Source organism: Canis lupus, chromosome 8 (assembly GCF_011100685.1).
Source record: "Canis lupus familiaris isolate Mischka breed German Shepherd chromosome 8, alternate assembly UU_Cfam_GSD_1.0, whole genome shotgun sequence".
NCBI classification, from domain to species: Eukaryota; Metazoa; Chordata; class Mammalia; order Carnivora; family Canidae; genus Canis; species Canis lupus.
This window is the reverse complement of record NC_049229.1, coordinates 62,543,684-62,568,467: the sequence shown is the minus strand read 5'-3', so window position 1 is coordinate 62,568,467 and position 24,784 is coordinate 62,543,684. Positions and strand designations below refer to the sequence as shown.

The following is a 24,784-nucleotide window of genomic DNA, read 5'->3' as shown; positions in this document are numbered from 1 at the left end:
TTGTTTTTTTGTTTAACATTTTTAAAGATTTTACTTAACAGAGCGCACAAGCAGGGGAAGCGGGAGAGGGAGAAGCAAGCTACCCACTGAGCAGGGAGCCCGATGTGGGGCTTGGTCCTAGGACCCTCGGATCATGACCTGAGCTGAAGGCAGATGCATCACTGAATGAGCCACCCAGGTACTCCAAAGAGTCCTTAGCAGCAAACCTTTTCTCCCCCTGTACATTTTTTCTTGAAACCCCTGGTGAATCTCTAGTGACTCTGATTGACTTGAGGGTTAGGGGGCCCCCGTGTTCTCTGCTCAGCACCTCTTCTCCCACTGGGGCATCTCTGTAGGTTCCCAGGACTTCAGGGAACACAGTTTGAGAACCGCTGCCCAAGAACAAACCTTTTCCAGAATTCATGCTGGGGCTTCGCTGATTCCTTGGGCAGACTGCCTCTGAGACCTGTTGCTAGCATCTGCTTCCTGGAGTGTACCTTGGTCTCGGTGCTGGGGTTTAGGGATCCTCTTCATGGAGGTGAGGTCCCTGTCAGCATGGGGAGGAGCCCTTGGGCTGCCGTGGCTCGTTCTCTGTCCTCATGCAGTGGTTGCTGGTTCTGAGGTCAGCCGAGATGACGTGCTACAGGCTGGGCCAGCTCCTGTTGGCTGTGGTTGCTGCAGGAGCCCTTCCTCTGACTCTGTATGAATTAGCAGATGGAGGGGGTGAGAGTGGACAGTGGGGTGCGTGAGGGAGGCTTGCTCTGCTGGGATGCTTCCCTACACGGCCAGTTTTTCAAGCCACCTGTGCTCACTGCGTGGACCATCAGTGGCCCAGCACCATGGACTTTCTGAGCAGTCCCTGGGAGGCTTAGATCCAGCCCCATCCTCTTATCCACCCCAGAGAGATGTCAACCATGCTGAGGAGCGGGTGCCCTAGCTCTGTGGGGCTGAGTGGGTTTGTTTTGCTGTCCGAGGGGCGCCACACTCAGGTTTGGGCATGCTGTGGACAAGCGGGGAATACTCAGTGAGGGTTTCCCTGGGGATGGCCACAGGCAGGGGAAGCTGAGCAAGGGTTGTGGGGCTGCCAGTGAACTTGGTTCTGGCCATCTGGGGGCTGGGCCCGTGGTTCAGCATGCACTCAGGGCTTGAGCCCTATCCATAGGCACTGTTTGTGGTGAGCAGGTACTTTTGATGTTGTGTGCTAAGTGCCTGGGGAAGTGCATGGTGCAGGTTGCTCGAGAGATGCCTGATCCAGGCTACAGAGGAGTGGGGAAGGCTTCTTGGAGGGGAGGGGGCACTGAGCGGAGTCTTGGTAGGTGATGGAATTTCCATGTTTTGAGGATCGTGGGAAGGAGAGAAGGGGAAGGGGTGTAGAGGTAGACAGAGACGTGGAGGCACAAGACCGGCCTGTTCTCGTTCTATCAAGGTCTGAGTTGTGCAGTTGCTCAGGTAAAGGTCCGTTTCACCATGTTTCAGATGAATCCAAACTTGGGAGGAGATGAACGGGAAAGATACAGAAATTCAGAGCAGGCTTGAGAGGCTGGCCAGAGCCAGTGGAGAGAGCTTGACAGGTGTGTCTTGGGCCCCAGGTGTGCTGGGGAGGTGGTAACCTCTCCCTGGTGACAGCGATGAAACTCCCAGGTGGAAGGAGCTCTCTGCGAGCAGCACAGAGCAGCCAGGCTCTTGCTGCAAGCTGTTGGCCACGCAGGGGCTGTCCTCTGGCCCAAGAAGTCACACCCTAGGGGCGAGCAGGAGCTCCTGACAGTCCAGACCTGGGCTGGCCCAAGGGAACTTGACATCGTGTCAGTGTGGAGGCAGATTGCCACTCTGTGTAGAATTCCAGAAGGTGAGATGTGGGGGTAGGAAAAGAGGAACAGGTCTGTTCTCAGGGCCCAGAAAGACCCACAGGGAGAGAGGAGGACCCTGCATCCTTGTGCTGCTGTTGCACTGTTAACCCTGAGGGCAGGGCTGCCGTGCGCGTTGAAGCCCCAGCCTGGAGCAGGTGTGGCTGCAGGCACCAGCTAGAGGCTTCAGAGCTGGCTGTGTTCTCAGGCGCCCCTGCTCCCTGGAGAGAGCTAGTGGGCCTCTTCCTCTCTGGGCTGACATGGGTTACGTGTGGGTAGCTCTGAATATTTTTGTTTTCTTTCCAATTTATTGTAAAACAGATGGGAGTCCTGGTCTTATAAGTAATGTATGCTCTTTCTAAATAGCTAGGAAAATAAGTAGCAAGAAGAAAAGAACCACCCACAATCCCACCATCTGAAGACAATCCCTATTAACATTTTTACTGTTTCCTTCCAGTTTTTGCATGAATAGTTTTTGTTTCTTACTGTTGTGGTCATGCCGTATATACAATTGCATATCCTGCCTTTCTCCCTTCTACCTGACTTTAAAGCGTAAACATAATTGGTTATGATTATGAAAGGTCACTCAATAAAGTTTTCTGGGAGGAGTCCTGCCCAAGTCCTCCTCTGAACGTAGCCCTCCAGGCTGTGAGGGCTCAGGATGAAGCAAGACACATGTCATTCTTTCTATGACGGTGGTGTCCTGGAAGGGCAAGAGCTTGCTCCCGAGTGAGCGGGACTCCTGCTTACCTGTGGTATGTTGGTAGACTACTTGAGCTCACAGAGTCCAGCCTTGGGTTTTGTTTGCCAAGCAGTGGTTCTGCCCACTGGCCGTCCCCTCCTTTTCCGAGGCACCGTGGGGCAGGGGCAGTTAGAAAGGATGGGGGACCCTCCTTCTTGTGTGTTAAGTCTGTACTATTCAAGGAAGCTCAAGTTTTGCCTCTGAAAACCTGTGGAGACAAGGATCCTTGACCTTATCCTTCCTAGGGCAGGAGGTAGAAGGTGGGCGAAAACCAGCATGACCAGACTCAGTCTGACCCCTGGTGTGTTCGCCAGGGTCTCAGGCTGCCTCCTGACCTGCTGCTTGGACTTTTCTGGGGTTGGGGGCTAGCACCTGCATTTTCAGAAGTCCCCCCAGCTGTTGGTCTTGCCATCTTTCTAGCAGGCTTGGGAGTCAGTGGGCTTCTTCTCAAAGTGTGGTCCTCAGACCTACAGCATTAACATCACCTGGGAAGTTGTTAGGTGCAGACCATCAGGCCCTTCCCCAGACGGGCTGGGGAGGTCTGGCGGGATGTCTCGTAAGCCCTCCAGGTGGTTGTCATGTGCACCTGTAGGAACCCAGGGTAACAGTGTTCCTAGCTATGTCCGCAAGAGGCATCTTCAGCTGATCTCCACAGAGGGCTCCTACAACAAGGGACATCTCATCTGTCCTGGACAGGGAAGCAGAGAAGAGAATGCTTGGTTTACTCAACGCCTTTTACACAAGAAAATGCTGATGGTCCAAGGTGGAGGAAGCAGCTCCCAGAGGGGCCTACACAGACCCAACATCTGCTGAGGGGCCTGGAGGAAAGGCAATCTTTGACTAGACCTGCTTTCTGCCTCAAGCCACCTGGCTGGCCAGCTCATGATGCCTGTTTTACTTGCTCATCAGCCAAAGTATTTTTTCATCTGAGTCGTTGTCTTTTTTTTTTTTTTTGAATTACATTTTGGATTTATAGAATGATTTTTAAAATACTCAAATTCTTGAGTATTTACATTAGATGTGTGTTCGTTAGCTAGTGGGGCCGGTGGGAAAGTGCATCTAGTATAAACAGAAATCCCTGGTACAGCAGTGGCTGATGAGTGTTTATTCTTTGGGGCTTGTGTGTTGGTGTCCCACTGCCATTCCCTGGCCTGGCCTGCTTGTCATGGGAGGTTACTGAGGCTGCTTTGGCTTTTATGCTGGTGGGAAGCACTTCAAACATCAACCTGGATAAATTCAGTGTGTGTTGATCTTTGTTGTCAGGTATACATAGATCCCTGTCTTGAAATCAGGACCCGCAGGTGGATGGAAGGACCCAGCTGCAGAATTTACCCTACATGAGGAATTTGCAGAGTCTGGTTGAGCGCCTGTCTTTACTAATCATGTATTGGGAATAGTCTGTCTTCCTTGTCTGGGCCCCCTGGGTTCCCATCTGTCCAGAAGATGATGGGCCCTCGTGGGTCTCAGCTTCCATAGTCACGCAATGGCCAGAGACCACCGAGGTTTACTGGTCATTTCCAGGAAGCTTTGTTTTATGAGGTCCTTGAACGTGGCTCTTAGGAGCTCTGGTCTCTTGCCATGGTCAGAAGGCCAGGACCAACCAGAATGTTGTTTGTATCTCAGAAGAAATAGCAGAACGAAGGTGCCTGCCTTTGGCCCAGGGCATGATCCCCGGGTCCTGGGATCGAGTTCCGCATCAGGTTCCCTGGATGGAGCCTGCTTCTCCCTCTACCTGTGTCTCTGCCTCTCTCTCTCTCTCTCTCTCTCTCTCTGGCTCTTATGAATAAATAAGTAAAATCTTAAAAAAAAAAAAGTAGTACAGATGGTTCTGATGAACTTGTATATCAGAAATAACTATGAACATGTGACTAGCATTCATATATCTACTTTAGGCTCCCCCTCACCCCACCGGCAAATAAAATTCCTCTGATTAAAGCCCCCAGGACACCACTACCGTGCGTGTCCAGTTATCCCTCCCTCCCTCCCTCTCCCTCTCTCCCTCTCTCCCTCTGTCCCTGGAGATAATCCCCATTGTTAACTTGGTGAGTATCTGGTTCATGTTGTTAAATCCTTGGTCCGTGTGCGTGTGTCTGTATGTGGACATATATCCATGTGTCGTTTGGGGTGGTGCCTTTATTTTTTTAAAAAGATTTTATTTATTTGAGAGAGGCAGAGGGAGAAGCAGGATCCATGCAGGAAGCCTGATGTGGGACTTGATCCTGGGACTCCAGGATCATGCCCTGGGCTGAAGGCGGCACTAAGCCACTGAGCCATCCCGGCGGCCCTGGGTGGTGCCTTTAGATAAAACTTCCATACACTGCCTGTACCTTTTCCCCACTTGGCCTGTTTTTGAGATCTGTCCATTTTCGGTGGTGGCTGTTATAGATAAGCATGGGCCGACTAGTTAATATTAGAATTATCTCTGGAAATGCATGCACTCGGGTTGAGAAACGACTTTCGTCAAAAGTAAGAATAGAAGGAAATGTACATTTGATAGGTTGGTGGGAATGTGGCCGATGTACTCTGTCTCATTCGTGTGGTTGGTAGGGTGTAAAGCGAAGCCTCCCCGGGTGGGTATGACCTGCTTTCATGGATAGGGAGAGGGTTCGGGGGAACTTAAGAGCCCGCACTGGCCATTTCTGCAGCAACAGCAGAATTTGCCTTATGAATTATACGGTGTATCAAGTTCGCAGGGGAGAATTTTGTTTTTATTTTTTTGTTTTTATTCTTTAAGGTTTATTTTATAGTGAGAGCATGAGCAGATGGGTAGGGGCAGGAGATGGGGTGGAGAGGGAGAGAAACAGAGAAAGAGAGAAGAGCAGATTCCTCGCTCAGTGCAGAGCCAGACACGGGGCTCGAGCTCACGACCCCGAGATCAGGACCTGAGCTGAAATCAAGAGTTGGGCGCTCAACTGACTGAGCTTCCCAGGCGCCCCTCCACCTTTGGTTTATAGAGAAGGGCTGTGAGAGTTCACGGGTGGAGAGGGAGGATATTCTTGATTTTGTAGCTTATGTTTATATTCTGAGGACGTTAAAGATAATATATATTTTTAAAGATTTTATTTATTCATGAGAGACAGAGAGAGACAGAGACACAGGCAGAGGGAGAAGCAGGCTCCATGCAGGGAGCCCGACCTGGGACTTGATCCCGGGTCTCCAGGACTCGATCCCGGGTCTCCAGAATCACACCCTGGGCCGAAGGTGACGGCGCCAAACTGCTGAGCCGCCCTGGCTGCCCAAAAATATTTTTATCATAAAAACAAGATTGGGAGAAACAAGGAGGATGAAGTGCACCATTACCTCCCCACTGAGGGATGCCGTGGTACCCGCCCATCTTTGGTCTGTGTGCACGCGGGCGTCACGGTGTGGGTTAGGGCCCTGGTGCTGAGCGGAAGCTGCTTTCTTTTCATTTGCGGTGCAGGGAGCGGCTCCCCGTGTGGCTAAACGTTCCTGCCAGGAATTTTAGCGTCCACGTGGCGCTCCGTCCTGTGGCTCTGGGTATGGTTGGTCGTGAGTCCCCTCCGCCTGGGGATCGTCAGCACCACCGCCGTGCTGGGTGCCCGAACCTTTGACCAGATGTTTCCGGTTCCGTGGGGTCGGGGCCTGCTGTGGAAGCCCCGGGTCAGAGGGCGTGAGGGTCGAGGACTCCGGCCCTCGGCGCGGGCACTGCCTTCTCACAGGCCGTGCGTTCCTCGCGGAGCTGCCGTCGTGCCCGTCGCCTGTCGGGACGATGAGCCTTCCCTGGCCCCGCCGCGGGCTGAAGGGCTGAGGTTCCGAGGTGCGTCTGGGCGAGCTCCCTGGTGTGGGGCTTGACGGCTCGGTGGTGAGGCGGGGCGGCCGGCGTCAGGGATGGCCCGTCCCGTGTCCCCCGTGGGAGCGCTCGTTCTGCCGCGGGCCTGGCCCGGGAGCTTGCCCGTGAGCTTGCCCGTGAGCTGTCCGTGTACAGTTCGACGGGAACCGTCCAGACGCTGTTGGAAGTGAGCCTGAGGGGCGGTGGTCTGCGGACCCCTCCTTTCCTCTTTCCCTCATCTCCCTTCCTGGCCCTCGTTGTCTCTAAGGGTTGTGGTGGAATGTGGGATGGGGAAGCTCCGGGAGCCCAGAGAGGTGGGTGACCCTTGCGAGGCGCTGCCTGGCTCTTTTCCTTGTCCTTAAGGCCGTCCTCCGTGCCCCGACGCCACATCCGGTGGTGTGGGAGAGAGGCTCTAACACCCGGGAAGGGTGAAGCTCATGGGGAGCTCTCTAGTGGGTGATGCTTGCCCTGAGCCTTAGGAGCTGGTCTGGCACAAATTGGGGTGCCTGGGGGGGCTGTCCTGGGGCTAGGAACAGTACCTGCAAAGCTGTAGAGACGTAAGCTAGCCCCGGGTGTCTTTGCCGGGGGTGATGGGTGAAGGAGGAAGACGATGAGGTGCCAGCCGGGCGGATGCCATGCTGATGAATTGACGCTTCATCCTGAAGCACTCAAAGAGTCTTCGGGAACATTCTAAAAAGGAGAAAATTGAAGAAAGGAAATGCAGGCACTCACCCACATCAAGAATGGATTGGTGTCAGGAAGGAGTAGGGAGTCAGGGCAGATCCTGGGGGCCTGGACCAAGGTGGGGGCAGAGGGGAGTCCCACAGACACCTGTGGGGTGTTGCCCACGTGGGAGCATGGACTGTACTTGTTGCACACTCCATCTGGGGTGAGCCTGGGGGGTGGGGGTCTGCAGCAGATCTGCCCCCTGCTGCCACCAGGGCTTGGGGGAGGGGTTCAGGGCCACCTGATGGGGCTGAGTGAGGTGGAGGGGGAGCTGCAGCAGGGCAGCAGCTCTCAGGGCCGCTAGAATTCCCTTTGTTTATGCCAAACAGAAGGCATTAGCTCCTGACCTGTGACCTTCCCTGTCCTGCTGAGCAGGGATGGAGCAAACCGAGCTGGGGACGAGCTGGGGACGCCTGGTCATAGTCCTACCCAGACCTTTCCAGAGGCAGGTTTTGTTTCTGCAAAATGGGAGACCAAGTGTCAGTTGGACTTGATTTCTTTGGTGTTTTTTTTTCTCCCTTTTGCTTCTAGAAGAAATGCTGTCGAGGCATATTGAGAGCAAGCAGGGACTTTGAGATTCAGCTTTTTGCCCCCATCAGAAGATTGAGAGAAGGCAGCGGTGCCTCCTGCGAGCCAGGCCTTGGCACCGTGGGGAAGAAATTGCTGTGTCCGTTTGGCAGATGAGGCAAGTGAGGCTCGTGGAGGAAGTCGGAAGGCAGAGGACAGCCCCAGAGAGCCGAGGCTTTCTTGGTCGTCAGCTGTGTGGTGAAATGTCTTTCTTAAAACTAGGCTCTCTGTAATCTATCGTGTAGGGAGAGAGCTTGATGTGGGCAGAGCCATGTCCTGTGAAGGTTGGCAGGGCTGCTCAGGATCCGTACTGCCGCTGGGCTGAGGTGAGGCCTGGGCCGGAGCCTCACATGGTAGGCCAGGCTGGGGTGCTGCTCCCCAAGGGGCTCCTGGCTTTCCCCCCCCACCCCCAGCCCTGTGTTGAAAACTAGATTTCATACCAGCCTGGAGCCCCAGAGGAAGGAGCTGGATTGCTTCAGGCCGCTTCTGAAGCCAGCACTTCTGAAGCCAGCACTTCCGGGGTTAGGCCACAGGTGGGATACAGGAGTGGCTGGCCTCAGGCTGCAGAGAATGAGGGCTGATTGCGGAGGGTGGGGAGGGTGAAAGGTGGGTCTGATATAATTACTGGAGCTGGACCTCAGCCAGGCCGGTGGAGGCTCAGGGCCAGGAGAAGAGAGAGAGAGAGAGACCGACCGACCGAGACTGAGGAGGTGGGGAGAGCATGTGTCGACACTGTCCTTCTGGTCTCTGTGGGCTCCTCCTGTTGACCTTGAGTCCAGACCTTGAATTGCTGGGGCTTTTCTTCCTGTCCCCCAGCTGCAAGCTGCACTGCGGCGCTCCTTCCCTCCCGGCCCTTGCACGCAGCACTGCACCCAGGTGCCCAGGACGGCCTAGGCGCACCCAGGTCTCTTCTGCATCTGCAAATCCGAACTTTGTCCGGCTCCTCCCCTTCCTCTGACCAGCACGTGTCTCCAGAATCCCGTTCCTTTTTTGTTTGTTTGTTTTAAAGATTTTATTTATTTATTCATGAGAGACACAGACATGAGACAGAGAAAGAGAGAGAGACAGGCAGAGGGAGAAGCAGGCTCCATGCAGGGAGCCCGATGTGGGACTCAATCCTGGGTCTTCAGGATCACACCCCTGGCCAAAGGCAGTGCTAAACTGCCAAGCCCCCCGGGCTGCCCCAGAATCCCGTTTGTTTTGCAGGTTCTTTCACCAGGGGTTGACTTCTCTACCTTCTGTTCAAGGGTTCTCTGAGTGTGTGGCCGTGGCTTTCCAGAGGCGTCCTTTTACCAGCCCTACTGGGAAGGTTCAAGCATCGAAGAGACCTGGGGGGTGGATGTTGGCGTGGGGGGAGGTCCTCTCCAGCCCCCAGTCCGGCAAGTGGTTTGCATTTGTGCTTCGAGCAAAATACGAGCTAAATCACAACTGCGAAGCGCCCAGAGGCTGAGGATGGGCCGTGCTGGTCTTAGGGGGAGCAAATTGGCCTCCTTTTCAGTTAGTTTGTGTTCATTGTGGGTTCAAAACTGGGCTGTGCATGTTCAAGGGCCTGGAACCCAGCACTGCTGGGTGAGCCACGGTAGAAACTTATTTCGTAGTGCACTAGGCACCTGTGGGGTTGCAGGAGGTAAGAGGGAACCATTCCTTTGCGACAAGAAGGAGGGAAATGGATTTCTCCAGTTTTTAGTGAAAAAAAAAAAAAAGTCTCTCCTCTGCCTTGGGTTTTGGTGTTGAGTGCCAAGATCAGCATGTTGGACGTTACAACTACTTTGTCAGATGGAGTCTCTGAAGAACTTGCCCGGGCAGGCTTCGCCCCTCCGTAAAGCCGCCCGCATGGCTCACCTCCAGGACTAATAAGTTTTTGTTATTCAACTGTTCTTTTTGGAAAAGGTGGAGTTTTTCTGCTACTGTGCCGTCACACCCAGGGCCTTGGTCCTTTCCTTTATGACATGACTTGAGCCATCTTTCTGGTGCTGAGGAGGGTGAGGAAGTGCTTGTCTTACATTGGTGGGTTCACCAAGGATGACAGAGGCGTCAAAGAGGCCCCCAATCCGGAGTGTGTTGGCCATTGTTTTGAGGGGAGGCAGAGGTTTTGGAAGGGCTCCTGGCTGCACCCTGCGAGGGTTCTGTTGGCTTGGGATTGGGTTTCTCAACAGGTTAAGGGGATGCGGCGGGGTGGGGGTGTTCTAAATATAGGGCTGTGCTCCAGAGGGAAGAGCTTTGGGGGGAGGCCTCCCATTGCTTCTGTCCACCGCGAAAGGAGAACGAGGAACAAGGTCTCCTGTGCTCAGAGTCTCAGAATTGTAACTCAGCGAGTACACATTCGAGAGCAACCAGGGAAGTCTCCCACTTGTGTGGGGGAAAGCAACGAGCTTTTATGAGAAAGAAGGAAGGGGTAATTACATGATGTAGATAAGGGACGGAAGAGAGGGAAAAAAAAAAGGCTCATCCGGGGCTTACTGGTTGAGCTGCTTCTGATTACTATCTCATTGATTATTTTATTGAGGCTTCCAAACAGAACAGTTCCTGGTATATGTGTTAATTAACTTTACTGTCTTAGGATACAACTGCCTGTCACTCTGTTGAAATTTTATGAGCAGTTGCCTGTAAAACTCTGGCCACTTCGGGCCCAGTTCAAGAGTTCATCAGTTGAGCTTGAAAATGGGATCTCTTTTTTTTTTTTTTTTTTTAATAATAAATTTTTTTTTATTGGTGTTCAATTTGCCAACATACAGAATAACACCCAGTGCTCATCCGTCAAGTGCCCCCCTCAGTGCCCATCACCCATTCACCCCCACCCCCTGCCCTCCTCCCCTTCCACCACCCCTAGTTCGTTTCGCAGAGTTAGGAGTCTTCATGTTCTGTCTCCCTTTCTGATATTTCCTACCCATTTCTTCTCCCTTCCCTTCTATTCCCTTTCACTATTATTTATATTCCCCAAATGAATGAGAATGGAAATGGGATCTCTTTTGTCCAAAATTTTATACTTCTTTGGGTGCCACCTGGCGGGGCCTGGCGTTGGCTCTGGAGGGGGGAGTAGGCAGGTTTGGCTTCTCAGCTGGGGGTAGGAGCTTAGCTACCGCCCCCTGGAAGTGGTTGAGCCACCTCAGAGCTGGGGGTGGGGGGTAAGGGCCGGAAGGTGAGCTGGAAGTGTGGGGGCAGAAGTGAGGGCAAGCTCCACTGCTTCCTCAGGTTGGGTCACTTAATTCTTTTGAGGGTCTAGAAACTCAAGTGTCATTGTTACTAACAGGTGTGACTGAGGGCGCGTCATTTGACTTCACATATAACAAACCAGTAATGCCATGTTACAGGTTTTTGTGACACTCAAAGTAACGCCAGGTTTCCTGGAATGCGTTGGGGGCTCAGCGGTAGAGTGTCTGCCTTCGGCTCAGGGCATGATCCCAGGGTCCCAGGATCCAGGCCCACATCGGGGCTCCCTGCAGGGAGCCTGCTTCTCCCTCTGCCTAAGTCTCTGCTTCTGAGCTGAGTATCTCTCATGAATAAATAAATAAAATCTTAAAAAGAAAAAAAAAAAAAGAGAGTTGGTGAGCCCTGTTGGTGATGGCTCATGTTCCTAGGCCGACTTTGTAGTTGGTCTGTATCCTGCAGCTGGAAGGGCCAAGCAGGGGGGATGGAGCAAGAAAAGCAGCTGCAAGCCTCTGCAGAGGCAGATGGAGACGCAGTTCCTTCAAGCTCACCGCTCACCTTTGTGACCTTGGGCAGCTTCATCTCCCCAGAGTCTTTTTTTTTTTTACCTGAAACGGGGATGTTAACAGTGCCTACCTTCAGGACCTGAGGAAGGTTGAATGAGGGCCTTGCTCAGGTTCCATGCTGGTGGGTGAGGGTGAGCTGCTCACTGGCTGGGTGGAGGGGTTGTGGGCAGATGCGCCTCTCTGGGCCTGCTGCGTTGATTTATTAGCAGGTGAATTATGAAGGTTCCCCTCCATGAGGTACACTGTGACATGTTGGGATTAGTCCCATAAGCATGCACGTAGGTGTTTGACTTGCCCTTACACATGTTTCTCCTTTATGGTTTTTTGTTTTTTTTTTAAGTTTCCTACGTGCTTACAGAGCACTGAGCGCCTTAGACCTGTTATCTCACGGTTTTATCTGCCACCAGCAGTGAAACGTCTTAAAGGCAAGCTGTGCGTCTCTGTGTCTCATCTGCACACCAGCGTGGAAGCATGTCTGCTGTCGGCATGTGTTAGACAGTATACACCACAACAGAACCTGTGACTCTGGAGCAAGTAACTCAGAAGATAAGTAAGTCCCAGCATTCAGGGAACTTGTTCTTGTACTTACTGTGCCTGGACCGGAGAGGCTAGAATGGCCCTACTGAGTCTCCCTGGTTGCTCCTTCGTAGATGAGTCTTGGAGAACAGGGCCTTGCTGTATGGGTTCTGTGTCCCTTGAGTGCCTGACATATCCCAGACATAGGAGCGGACCATTGAGGAGGTCAGAGATGCAGTGCGGGGGTGGTGGTAGTGGTGGTGGTGGGGTGGCTGGTGTCTTTGAATCCCGCTCAGCTTGTACAGGGGTCCCCTGCTGCTTTCATGCCCCCTTGTCTGCTTTTCATGTGGTGTTGCACTTTGCTGATGGAGATGCCATATGTCAGGTCCCAGGGAGGCTCCGTCCCTGGGGGTGGAAATTACATTGATTGTTTTCAACTTTGTCTAGCCAGCTTGGCTCCCCTGAGCTTTGTAGTGTGTAGGCTTAATGATGTTGAAACTTTAAAAATGAATGCCTCCTTTCCAAACCACAGCAGCCGAACAGGCTACCCATCCTGCTCCCGTCATCAGTCAGAGCAACCTACCTCCCTGTACAGCTTGGAATCGTGGCTGCTCCGGTTTTCCAGAAAGTATGAAGGCATTTCGGCACTTCGTGTGCTAACTAAGTTGGTCTCCTAGATGCCCTCCCCTCCCCCCCTTTTCGGTGAGAATGTGTGATGTTGGAATTTTATAGACTAGAACTTACAAGGTTGTGCTTTTTTCACATGGAAACTAAGTTGCAGCTGTGGATGTTCCAAGGTTGAGATGCCAAAAGAAAGAGCTAGTGGTTTCCTTTTTTATTTATTTATTCAGGAGAGATAGAGGCAGAGACATAGGCAGAGGGAGAAGCAGGCTCCCCATGGGAAGCCTAATGCAGGACTCGATCCCAGGACCCTGGGATCACGACGTGAGCCAAAGACAGACGCTCAACTGCTGAGCCACCCAGGGGCCCCTGAGCTGGTGGTTTCTGATAAGTCCAGGCTCCTTAGCCACCTGGGGCAGTCAAACCCAAACAGCTTGCCTATGCTTTCTATGGGAAGCAGATGGGGACTGGGGTGTAGGTCACCTGGGAGGAGGAGGTGCTTACATCTGATGTGCTTCACCTGTCATCCTGATTTTTTCCTTTGAGAGGTAAACTGTGAGGCCGCCTTGACCTTGTCTGCCCCTGGCCTGTATCGGGGGGTGGGGGGGGGGCGGGGGGGGCCTGGACAGTGCCCTCTCCATGGTTCTGCAGACAGCAGGCAGGGGGGTTGTTCCTCCCCGGGGGCAAGTGATCTGACCCCTCCAAGCCGTTTCCTCTTTTGTCCAAGGGGGACTGGGAGGATAATCGACCTCCCAGGTCAGAGGATGTGTGACAGCATGTGAAATGCCCAGCGTGGTGCCTGCTGCAGGACTGGGGCTGCTCTGGGTGTACTGCACCTGTTACCAGGCTGTAGCACTACCTTCGCTCCCCCCATGTCCACCCTTCCCCTATACTCCTGTGTCTTGTCTTGGCACTTTCTCCCATCGGAGCACCTTCCCTTGCTCCACCTCTTTGACCCTGATCCCCATCATTTCAGCTCCCACCTGCCTTCTCTGGGTCCTGCACCTATTTAGATGCTTTTCTCAGGGCAGGAACTGGCAGCCTTTGCCCTCCCAGGGACTAGGAGGCAATAAATGCTGGCTGGTGGGCCACCATACCACTTAGTGTGATCCCAAGAACTATGTCTGAAAGAAACAGTGCACCTGGCCCATCCAAGGGTCCAGAGCCAGCCTGAGAACTGCCCGGGGCAGTTATACATAACAGGCTGTCCCCCACTGTTCTGCTGTAGTGTGTTGCCTGTAAGGAATCTCTGGTCTTTAGTGACACTGGAGCTCAAAAGTGGGATAATTGATTGCTTTTTTTTTTTTTTAATAAATATATATATATTTGAATTCAATTTGCCAACATATAGCATATCACCCAGTGCTCATCCCGTCAAGTGCCCTCCTCAGAGCCCATTACTCAGTCACCCCATCCCCTCACCCACCTCCCTTTCTACTACCCTTTGTTTGTTTCCCGGAATTAGGTGTCTCTCATGGTCTGTCTCCCTCACTGATATTTTCACTCATTTTCTCTCCTTTCCCCTTTATTCCCTTTCACTATTTTTTATATTCCCCAAATGAATGAGACCATATAATGTTGTCCTTCTCCTAGTGACTTATTTCACCCAGCATAATACCCTCCAGTTCCAACCACGTGGAAGCAAATGGTGGGTATTTGTTGTTTCTGATGGCTGAGGAATATTCCATCGTATATAGACCACATCTTCTTTATCCATTCATCTTTCGATGGACACCGAGGCTCCTTCCACGGTTTGGCTATTGTGGACATTGCCATACCACCCTGAACGCGCCTGATCTCGTCTGATCTTGGAAGCTCAGGATAAATGATTTCTAAAGGCAGAGTCACTTTGATGAGCTCTTTAGCTTTTTTTTTTTGATGACTTTTTAAACAGAAAGTCATCAGAATTGTCACTAGCGGAGCCTCCTTCTTCCTGTGAAAGTTCCCTCCTCTAGTTGTGACTGAGGTTTCTCTTCTGCTCTAGGGAGGTCAAGGTCAGGACCTGGGGGTTCCATGTTCATAACCACCCCCCTACCTCCAAAGGGTACTGGGTTGGGTCCTTTTGGGAGTTTGGGGTTTATGTGGTGGGAAGAGGTGATCCAGTGCCAAGGTTGTAGGTCATGCTGTGATGTGATGAACTGGAGGCCATTATGCTGGGGAAGTAAGCCAGTCACAGAGACCAATACTGTGTGATACCACTTATGTGAGGGACGTGGAGTGGTGAGACTCCTGGACATAGCACGTGGCGTGGTGGTTCCAGGGTCTGGGGAACAGGGTGGTAGGGATGGGGGTAGAGGTTGAATCTGTAAGGTGAAGAGGAGAGTCCTGGAGCTTGGTACAACAGTGTGAAACGTACTTAACGCTACTGCACCCAACCCTTGAGATTGGTTGAGACGGTAAATGTGAATGTGTATTTTAGGCGGTTTTATGCTGTGTCTTCTACCATAGTTTTACCCGAAAAAAGGACTGACCCTAATACCCTTTCCTTCTGGAGGCTCCCGGTCCATGTCCACCTTCTGGTTCTGGTGGGTGACCCGTGACCCAGAGATAGGAAATAGGATGTTTCCTCTCCTTTCTCTGGGCTTTGGGAGCGTCCCTGTATTGTTTGGGACTTCTGGGTGTGTTTTTAAGTCCTTTGGGCTCTGGGAATCCCCATAGCAAAGTGAGACCAGCTGTTGGGGTTGTGCATACGGTACCTGGAAGTTGGCCTCAGGGACACTCTTTAGGAGGATGTTGCAGGGGGTGGCTATGGGCGTTATTTCCTAGGGTCTGACAGTGAGGATTTGAAACAGCCAGTGAGAACACCAAGAGGTTGGCCTGGTGGATGTGCGAGAGAAATGTGGGCGTCACAGCCCCCCAGGGTTTCTGCAGGGGCGGGGGAGGGGCTTTATTTAGCATTGATAGCTGGGAGAGGCCAGCTTGCATTATTCCTGCACTTAGCACAGAGCTCTGGGCATGCGCAGGGTGTTGCACCGGCTTACATGGGTCCCCACCTTCTCTAGTACAGTAATGAGGTGGAGACGCTAAAAGCATAAATTAAGGGGGAAATGGAAGGTTTTTGTGGAACGTGTGGCTGTGCGCTGGACGCCAGTCTCAAATATCTTCTGAAGGAATGAAGAGCGCATCCAGTAAGAACGTTTGTGATGTTGGGACGCCTGGGTGGTTTAGCAGTTGGGCATCTGCCTTCAGCTCAAGGTGCGATCCCAGGGTCCTGGCATCGATCCCCGCATGGGGCTCCCTGCAGGGAGCCTGCTTCTCCCTCTGCCTGTGTCTCTGCCTCTCTGTGTCTCTCTCATAAATAAATAAATACAATCTTAAAAAAAAAAAAAAAAAAAAAAAACGTAGGTGATGTTAATCATCCAGAGCTTGAAATCCTGGCCCCAGCCTAAAAGCCGCGTCTGTCCCGAGAGGTGCCTAAGTGTCCACATGTGGCTGGGAGAGCAGGGTCAGTTTCAGCATTTCTTTTCTTTTTTTACTATGTCTTTTTTTTTTTTTTTAATCCCCCCCCCCCTTTTTTTGCTTTGTTTTAAAAGAATAACCTTTCCACCCGGAGTGAGCGTGGGGGTTTTTCCACATCAAAGCAATTAATCTCAAGTCCGGGCAGCCAAGATACTCCTGCAGATGATGGATAGTCCTAGGAGATGAGGATTTTTTAGAAGTTCTTGTGTAAATCAAACCAGGATTAAATTGTCAGACACAGAACCAGTTCCTTTTCCCCTTGAAGTCTTTTGGGTCTAGGTCAGCGGCTCCAGCTTTGAATTTGGGCTCACATCTGTCTAGAAGAGTGGTCAGTGACGACGTCCCCCACCCCCCCTCCACCGCCAGAAGTCAGGGAGGATCTGAGGGGGAATCTGATAGCGGAGGGGACTGCACACAACCCCCCTCCCCTTCCTATGTCAGGGTCTGGACCTGGATAGAGTGTGGATGGAGGAGTTTTCTCCCCACCTCCCCCTCCCCCCCCAAGCTGTAAAGGCCCCACTCCTCGAAGCTGTGAGCTGCCAAGGCCTTCATGTGAGCTCATTAGACCCTCCTCTAGGTGGAGGACAGGCCCGTGTTCCTCGATCTGTCCTGGATCTGTTGCTGGTCTGACGTTCAGGCTGATATCCTGCCTTGGGCTGGCGAACAATTGCCGGGGGAGAGGTTCCTTTTCCATCTGGAAATGAACTTTTTCCGTGTCCACCCCTTTCCCCCCTCCATGAAGGAGATGTTGACCTGTGCTACAGGACCAGGTATCTGGATGCTTGCCTTTCTGCCCCTACTGCTACCATGGAACAGGGCGGTAATCAGAATAAAACTTCAGGTGAAAAGAGAGAAGGCCGACGTCTCCCTGTCATCCTGCCAGCTCAGCACATTAGAGTGGCCCGTTGTCCTCTCTCCCTCCCAGCCTGCGGCTCTTCCCTGGGAAGGGAATCTCTGGCTCGCGTGGGGACAGCTGGGGGTTATTAATACCCCATCTTCACACGGGCCCCAAGGGGGAGGAGTCAGCCTCCCCCCAACCCCCCCAAGCATTCTTCTGGGGCACGGCCCACCGAGAGAACAGATCTCATTCTTTATTTGGCTGGAACGTCATGTGTCAGGGTGTTTCGAGCCTTTTTTAGTCATTTTCTGTGCTGCCCAAGGGGTTGACAGTGTGCTGTGTGTATTTCTTGTTTACACATGGGGTTGAGAGCTTACTGTGAGTATCTGAGTTCTGTCCTGAGCAGCAGACAGACTCATAGTCTGCTCCGGGAGGTTGCTGTGATTTGGGCCACGCAGAAAGGGTCCTGGGCCAGCACTGAGAGTCACGATGGCCGAGTGTGACAGACACCTTAGCCTGGGGCATTTGGGGGCAGGTGCCGCCTGGGGCCTGCCTGGATCCCAGAGTGCAGGGAGCCCCAGGGCTGGAGGCAGCCAGTGTCCAAGCTCTGGAAAGCTGTGCAGAGGGTTTTATGTGGGGGAGAGGGAGGGGGTTGGGGTCAGGATCTGGGAAGCAGGAGAAGGGCTTGGCTGTGGGCACAGCTGCACGTCGGTCCCTGAGTGATGGGACTGGGATCTGGGGACGCCCATTGACTGGTGCCCCCTCACTCTGATCCTGTTGCGGCACAGAGGCGGAGTTGGGACAAGCTCGGGACCTGGTGAACGTCCCTATGTGGTGCTGAGGCTCTGCAGGCCTTTGCAGAGGCGTGTTTCCAGACAGGCCGTGCTGGGGGAGTGGCTGGTTGAACGGGAAAGCCAGGAGGGAAGTGAGGAGCGGCCCAGTGCTCTCACTCTGGAACGCCCAAAGCTCCTGGAACGAGCACATGGGCCCTCCCGTCCCCGAGTGCCGCACCAGGCTCTTACGGGTCCCGTGGGCTTGGGTCCCAGTACCGCGTGAAGGCCCTTAGGTGCCTGTACCCACGTGGTGGTGATGAGCCGCCAGGCCGAGGAGCACTGGTCCTGGGCCGCCTGCCTCCCCTGTGTAGCCAACGGGGGACCAAACACGAGGCCATTGAGTCATTTTCTTTCTCGTCCGTTCAGCGGTTTGGAGGTAGCCAGCTGCTGAGTCCAGGCCCCGAGGTCTCGGCACCCATTTCCCTCCTGGCCTTGTTTCTCGGTCCAGCATCACCCCAGGGATCCTCGTGAGGTCGTGGAAAGTTGCCGGGGTGGCTCCAGCGTGCCCAGACTGCTTCTCGGTGCTGTTGTGCAGCCTGACAAGACAGGGCAGGATGGCTTGGGCCTTTCCGTGTGTGTCTGACTTTGGAACCTGGGGGGAGACGAGGTGAGCTCTGCTCTGCGTGCCCCATTCTAGGGTGGTTTTGTCAGTCGGCCTGGCCTGAGTGGGTTTCTGGGAGCGGACACCGTGGAGCCGCAGACGTCACTTTAGCCTGTGGGCCAGGCATCCCAGAGCAGGGGACCAGCTCCTCCACCTGGTGTTCCCAATAGGGTGCTCAGGAATGCTGTTCAGGCAGGAGACCAGGCATAGCCTCCAGGGCTTGACCTTAGCCTCCAGGGCTTGACCTTATCAGTCAGGTCCATTGAACTCCTAGTGTCCTGCCCCTAAAGATAAGCCTGGAAAACTTATGGTCCTGGTAGAGACCTTGGAGGCTGTTCTTAGGCAAATGTGTTATTCCCGGTTTGGTGTAATTATATCGTTTTAGGCTTCAACCACCCAAAAGGGTTATCCCAGAGGATCAGGGGCTCTGTTCCCATTTTGCTTCTTCTCTACTGAAAGGCTTTTGCAGAAAACCCCGGGTGCTCTGGTGTTCATTGCTCCCAGTCACTCCTCAGCTCCAGGCTGGCCACCTCTCAGAAGACCCTTCCTCTGCTGAGCGCCTACTGTGTGCGCCGCACTCTCCCTGGTGCCCCTGAGAAGTTCTGCGATGAGGGAACTGGGGGCGGGGGGGGGGCAGGGGTTCAGCAAAGTACCTAGGCCAAGGCAGCGCCTTCACAAGGTTCAGAGCGGGAACAGCCTGATGGCAAACTTCTTAAGCAAGTTAAATGATCTTCGCATGGACATTTTATGTTTGCAACCCCACGGTTCATTGTCCCTTCCGACGCAAGCCCTCGCCTTAGAAGCTGCCTGTTTTGGGGGTGCCTGAGCAGCTCTGTTGGTTGTCTGTCTGCCTTTGGCTCAGGCCATGGTTTTGGAGTCATGGGATCAAGCCCCTCGTCGGACTTTCTTCCCCTCTGCTGACTGGCGCATGCACGTGCTCTCTGTCAAATAAATAAAATCTTTAACAGAAACACCCGAGACTGCCCATTTTGATGTGAATGCACCAACAGCTGATGTCACCTTGGGCTTGTCACTCTGCTATTTTGTGGTTCAGTTCACCTCATTTGTAAAATGGGAATCACGACACGGTTGGACTGAGGATAATTAAGCCCATATAGTTAAAATACCCAGAAGAGCACCTGGCACTTAGTACCGAAGTGTTGGCAGTCACTGTCGTTATTGCATCTGATGGTAGAAGATGCCCAGACCAGACCATGGCGTTGGGTCCGTGGTTGCCTTCTCTGGCAGAGGTGCCGCAGGTGGTTCTAAGGCCCCTGAGGTGCTCGAGGAGGCAGAACCGACCCCCTGGGTCCCTCAGGTCATCCCCAGTGCTGGATGCGAGGAGGAAGGGGTGCCAGCCTAGGGAACTGGTGAGGACCACTTCGGATGTGAATAGTCCCATCCCGCACCGTGACGTGGGCATTGTAGGAAGCCTGCACCAGGCTATGCAGGCTGCATGGGCAGTAGACAGCTTGGCCTTTGCGACAGAAACTGTCAGCCACCAGAGTGGTGAGGAGTCGAGATGTGACCGTGATGAGGACGTGTGTCCACGCCCGTGCAAATACACACTCATCCTGTTGGTTCTGGCCTGAGTGAGCTGGCTGCGTTTACGTAAATTGTAGGGTCATCGTGAGAGCAAACATGCCAATAATCACCAGGAGACCTATAAAAAGTACGAGGCGGATGGTTCAGGTATTAGTACCCCTGCTTTACAGATGAGGAGTTGAGGCCTTGGCTTCATTTCTATTGCAAAGTGGTTTACTTGGGGTTGGTCGCAGATGGCTCAGGAGTGTCAGACCTGAAATCGGAAGCCAGGCCTTTGTTGTCTTGGTGCGGAGTTTTCCTCTGTGCTGCGTTGCCTCTGAAATAAAAATGCATGTGGACAGTTTTGGAAGTGATGAGAGAGGTGGGCACAGATGAGCCACAAGCAGCAGGCCCTGTGCCCCCACAACAGAAAGGGACTTTTAAAACCCGGGAACAGGGCAGCCCCGGTGGCTTAGTGGTTTAGCGCCGCCTTCAGCCTAGGGCATGATCCTGGAGACCCGGGATCGAGTCCCACGTTGGGCTCCCTGCATGGAGCCTGCTTCTCCCTCTGCCTGTGTCTCTGCCTCTTTCTCTGTCTCTAATAAATAAAATCTTAAAAAAAAAAAAATTAAAACCCAGGAACAGGGGTGTCTGGGTGGTGCAGTCTTGGTTAAGCCTCCAGCTCTTGATTTTGGGCTCCCAGTCATGATCTCAGAGTCATGAGATGGAGTCCTATTGGGGGCATCACATTCAGTGTGGAGTCTGCTTTAGATTCTCGCTCTCCTTGTCCCTTTGCCCCTCCCCTGCTCACAGACCCATGCATACACTCTCTCCCCCCAATTCTGAATAAAATAAGATCTTTAAAAAGCCCCCAGAACATCCAGACCCTAGTTGGGTGCACCCTGCACTTCCCAGGAAGGACGCCAGGTTCTGGCTTCAAAGCCATCCACCAGCCAGTGACCTAAGGCCTGCCTCCAAGCACAGGTGTCCTGAGGGCCGTGGAAGAGTGGATCCCACCAGCAACCCCCCTCCCCCCTCATCCCTACCCCTGGGGCCAGGGACATGGCATGGCACCTGGTGAATTCCCACCCAGTACCCCTGGCTCCCTTTCTGAGTGAGGCTGCAGGCAGCTCCCAGCATGCCTAGAGACTGCTGTCTGCCAGAACTGGAGGTGGCCTGGGTCACAGGCTGGACGGAGACGGGGTGCCAGGGAGCGCAGCCACCTCTGGCAGAGATGGGGAAAGGCTTGTGGGGACTCTGGTTGGATGACAATCATTGGTAGACTTCTTGTTTTCAGATTGTTAGAAGTAGCCAGAGTCCTTCAGATGAAACAAACCCTGGCCAGCCAACTACTTCTCGCTTGGAGTTCCTGTGCTTTGGAGTCTCGCAGACCCTGAACCTAAATCTAAACCTCAAGGACATCCCTGTCTGGAGAACTGTGCTCCTGGTGGACATTTTGTGTCAAAAAGGGAGAATTTGGGGCCTCCTGCATTAGACTCCCTGCTCAGTGGGGAGCCTGCTTCTCCCTCCTCCTGCTTGTGCTCACTCACTCTGTCTCCATCAAATAAATAAAATCTTTTTTTTTTTTTTAAAGAATTTGTGGGTACCGGGCTTAACAGTGTGGTTCATTAGAAGAGGCTCTTGAGGAGCTAAGTGCTCACATTTTAGTCACTTTGTTTTGTGTGTGTGTGTTTATTTTTTATTATTTTTTTAAAGACTTATTTATTTATGATAGACATAAAGAGAGAGAGGCAGAGACACAGGAGGAGGGAGAAGCAGGGCCATGCCGGGAGCCCGATGTGGGACCAGATCGCGGGACCCCAGGACCGCGCCCTGGGCCAAAGGCAGACGCCAAACCGCTGAGCCACCCAGGGATCCCCTGTGTGTGTGTTTTTAAAGATTTTTATTAGCACGAGGAGGGATATGGAGAAGCAGAGTCCCTGCTGAGCAGGGAGCTGACCTCGGAGCTCCATCCCAGGACCCTGGAGCCCAAGGCAGACTTCACCGACCCCCCAGGGAGAAGTTGCTTTGAAGGAAAACAAAGGAAACGGAGAGTAGGGACTGTATGGTCCTTCGGTGCAGTGCTGGGTGGATAGTGACCTAAAAGCCACCCCCGTGCCGCGGGTTTGAGGCTTCACCGGGTTCTCCTGTGTGTCCCCTGTGGTTCTCTTGTGGCCAAGGGCACAGTGGGCCTGGATCCACATGGGCTGTGGCCAGGGAGGAGGGGAGCCTGGCGTCCGGCGGGTGGCTTGTGAGCAGCACCCCGATGAGCCAGTGGAGTAGCCAGACACGCAGGAGCATGTAGCTGATGGAGTCCTGGGGGTGTTGCCGAGGAGCAGTGAGCTGCCCTCTTCCGTGCTAGTGCATCCTTCACGGGCGAGCACTGAGTCGGGTCTTCCCTTCTGAGATTATCTGGAGGAGCCTGGGCGTGTGGGTTTTGATGTGCTGATTGTGTGACCTTAGTGTGTGACCTTAGTCTCTCACCGTGGGCCAGCTGGGGTGCTCTCAGGACGGCCCCCCAGCATGCCTGGTGTGCAGGGCCTGCCGTGGGGCTCTCAGAAGGCCATTCCTCACCCAGGGCACACGCGGGTCTTCGTAGTAGAATGTGAGGACGCTGCCTTTCTGCAGGGATTCAGTGTCACCTGTTGCTGGCAGAGGTCACACACACCGATGAACTTGTTTCTGTCTCACTGTGAGAAAAATGGATCTCGCTCTAGTTGGAGGTGATCGTGTTTCGGTGGCACATCCTCTCCCCTGGTGGCCCCGCTCCCTGTCCTAGCACGCAGCTGACAATAAAATGGTTTATAACCTGCAGGAGGGCTTGTGTCTCTTCCCTGCACTTCGTCCCCCCCAGGGCAGCGCTGTTCCCAGGGGTGTCTGGTTTCCCACTGCTGTTCACCAAGCATGGTCTCTAAGCGGCGGGAACTGGTTTTGCAAAGTAAACGGATACTTCCGTGGGGATCCTTCCCAATAAGGATGGGGCAGTTTAATAAGTTACCGGCGGACCTTTGAGGAGGCCGGTTGACCCTGGCTCCTGGCCTTTCCCCCACCCCCATTTTTTCTCTTGCTCCTTAACACTTGAGTGCACACCCAGAATGCGGCAGAGCCTTCCCTTTCCTAGGCGTCCTGGGGGAAGGGCTTGATGGGCACAGCCCGTCTAGCCTGGGGCCCTTCACTGCGGGCCCCGCCCCCACCCCCACCTCACCTCCCGCCCCAGAACGGCAGGCCTGGGTAGTAAACAGACCCCTTGGGAGACAAGCTTTCCCACCCACCTGCCTGTTCTGGGCTGACTGCAGCAGATGCTGAGAAGGGGGCTGTGAAGTTTCTTGTGAGGTTTGGCAGGAAAGCCCTGGGGGCTCAGGAGCCTGGCAGGTGCTGAGAAGGAGGTGCAGTGAAGCATGGGAACCAGACCCTGGGGTGCTTCAGCGGCCCTCAGCCTGACCTTACGGGCTGTGGCTGGTAGCTTGAGAGGCTGGGATGAGGGCAGACAGCCCCAGCCCGGGAGGGTGAAGGGCAGGGACCTCATGAGTGTGGCTTGAGGGTCAGGGGCAGGCCCTGAAGCCGTAGCAGCTGCCTCCTCTTCTTCAGAAGGGGCCGTGTGTCCTGAGTGGGATAAATCAGGATTGAAGCCTGGTGTGGGCGAGTCTATGCCTCGGGTCTAGGAGGGCTTGTGGTCTCCCTGTGGGTTTTCTGTAGGACCCCAAGGGGACCATCCACTTGGGCTTCACCCCAGGCTGAAGTCAGAGGAGGTTTTATTCCCTAACCTTGGCGACTGTGTCTCTGCTCCTTCTCTGCCCTCACCCTCAACTGCTGGATGCCTTAGGGTGTGTGTGTGTGTAGGGGGGGATCGACGTGGGCGGGGGCCCTGGGGAAGGATGGATAGATAGCCAACATCACCCCATCAGGGTGCTCGGGGTGAAGGTACTTTCAAGCAGTGGAGGCAGAGGCTGAGCTGCGGGCAAGATGGTTTTGTAAGGGCTTCAACTGGGAGAGCACTTCAGAGTCCAAATACTCCAGTGGTAGTGGTGGTGGGGAATCACTTGTTCCTATTTTGTGCATAGTCCCCTCTGGGTGCTCTGTTGTGGGGCCCATCACGTTTACAGAGTCCTTAGAAGCCCAAGCCCGCCAGCCAGGGAGTGGCTGATGGCTTCACACCTGGGTGCTGGGTGGGGGGGGAGCCCTTGTGGCAGCCCAGAGTCCTGTGTGGAAGAGGACTGAGAGGCTGTGACCTGGATCTGTGGGACGTGGTCTGTCATCAGCAGTGATGCCTGCCACGGAGGTGGGGGGAGGAGGACGACAGTGGGTGTTAACCCCCCCCCACCCCCCGGTTCACAGGTGAAGACATGGAGGCCCAGAGACTAGCTCTGTGTTGACCGAGAATCTGGAACTAGCACCTAAGGCTGCTGAACCTGAGCCCAGTGCTCATCCTGCTGCCTGGACTTGGAAGAGCCCATCCTAGCTGGAGACTTCTCCTACCCCACCCCCCTACACACACACACACACACACACACACACACACAGCGGGGCTGGCCTGGGGCAGGACAAGCCGAAGCTGCTCCTTCAGCCCTCTTGGTGATGGGTTGGGCTTTGAAGCACCTACCTTCATTCAGGGGCAGGGGGAGCGAGTGACTTTGTGGGCATTGGGGAATGCAGAGAAGATGAAATCCTGAACCTAGAAGATGGTTTCCATACTTGCCCAGCTGCTTCATCACACCTGCTGTGTCCCCAGCACCTGTGCGCTGGTGTTTTTGAGACTCAGGGTTTTCTCCCCTCTGTGCAGCCCCTTCGGTGACATGTGATAGGTCTGGTCTGGTGGGTCACAGCCCCCTTCCTAGGATTGGCGGGGTACAGCGGGGGGGGGGGGGACTCAGACTCCATACAGAGAAGGCCCCTGCACCTTTAGTGCCCTCCCCCCATGTTACCACACCCCTGTCTGGTGTCCGCACCCCCACCCCTGCCCCAGTTTCACTTAGTCCTTGGCCAGGGGTTGGAGTCCCACAAGGAACAGATCTGGGGTGTGCACACAGGAAA

At 53.9% G+C, this 24,784-nt stretch overlaps 1 protein-coding gene across 6 annotated transcripts in view; it reads left to right on the top strand.

Moving 5' to 3' along the window:
- The window catches only part of CCDC88C (coiled-coil domain containing 88C), a 121,649-nt gene that overhangs the window by 8,273 nt on the left and 88,592 nt on the right, over nt 1-24,784 (top strand). The window contains exon 2 of one of the 6 annotated variants that reach the window (XM_038545573.1): nt 11,769-11,911. The exons of 4 other annotated variants lie outside the window; for them this stretch is intronic. The gene's annotated coding sequence lies outside the window, so the exon portion shown is untranslated. The remainder of the gene's footprint in view (nt 1-11,768; nt 11,912-24,784) is intronic. One more of the 6 variants, XM_038545574.1, reaches the window with a different exon arrangement.